Here is a 1,347-nt window from a genome sequence, read left to right on the forward strand (position 1 = left end):
AGGATGCTGTCATTTTCTCACCCCCGCTCAAACACTGGCCACACCGACTCGCTTCAGGGTGAGAATCGCACAATACCAAAAATACACTGTGAGAGTGAACGCAGCGTGGCCTGAGTCCTTCATTCAAACGTCACAATTAATGCAAGGCACGTTTATTGTACGGCGCTGTTGCTGAAGTAAGGGGGAAAGCAGTTTTAAAAAAGCTACATTTATCTACTTATTTATTTATTTCAAACAGAATAAAAGGTACAAGCTGAAAAAAATAAGACAAATAGTCCTGACATGCAATTTTGCACAATCAAAAAGGAGCAGATAGAAGATAATAGATCTTATGGTCTTTTAATAAGATACATTCTGTATCTGACGTTAAAATTTTAGAAGCAGTAAAATAGAAATTTAAAATAAAATAAGTAAACATCATGCTAAATCCAAAATTATTAAACAAGCTTTGGCCTTTTTGAGAAATTTGCAGCACATATTGATATTTTCTTTCTGATTTCTGGGAGCCAGCTGATTTTGCAGCATTTTCTCAGCATTTCTTTTTTTTTTTTTTAAGAGCTGAGGACGATAAAAACTATATGCTGCTTCCCCTTGTTAAATTCGGATCCCGAGAACACCTGAGGGGAATAGGTAATTCATACCTGACAAGCAGCTTTGATAAATACTTAATCCCAAAATCCTTTAGTTCTTTTTAGAACAATAGTAAGATTTTAACATCTATTCTTTTACAAAAAAGAATCTCGATTTAAAAACTCTGCAGTATTTTTTTCTGCAGTTTTTTGAGCTTTACAGGGATATCAAGAAGCTTGTTGCTTTCATGTTACAGGAGTAGCACTGCTCTACAAAAGAATATCTGATGATGGAATCCTTATTGCTAGACCAACTTTATTAAATCAGGGTTATAAATACCATCAAAGTAGATTAAAAAAATATTAATCTGCGTTTGTAGGACTTCCAGCCTTTTGGATAATTTGTTTGGGTGTGGAGTGTGACGTTAATTCAGATGTAAACATTTTATTTTGGTTGGCACCCATTAATCACAAACAATGCAGTATTGACCTTCTGTAAATTACCCACATAGTGAAAACTAAAGCAGTCCTACACCGTCATAGATGTTTCTTTCTCCAAAAATTAGATTTTAATGTGGTGAATTACAGAAGCTCTTGCACTTAGAATCAATCTAAAATTATCTAAATTGAGCTCAGGTCCCTGAAGTGTAGAGATTAATTCAGCGTAAGTTGTCTTGCAGCCAAAAACTGTTAATTAAAAACAGGTTTTTATAAATTATTTTAGTGAAATGGTAATTTTCTCTGCAGAATCAGATCGGTTTCAATAGCACAGAGTCTG

This window comes from Poecilia formosa, unplaced genomic scaffold (assembly GCF_000485575.1).
Source record: "Poecilia formosa unplaced genomic scaffold, Poecilia_formosa-5.1.2 Scaffold52, whole genome shotgun sequence".
Classification (NCBI taxonomy): domain Eukaryota; kingdom Metazoa; phylum Chordata; class Actinopteri; order Cyprinodontiformes; family Poeciliidae; genus Poecilia; species Poecilia formosa.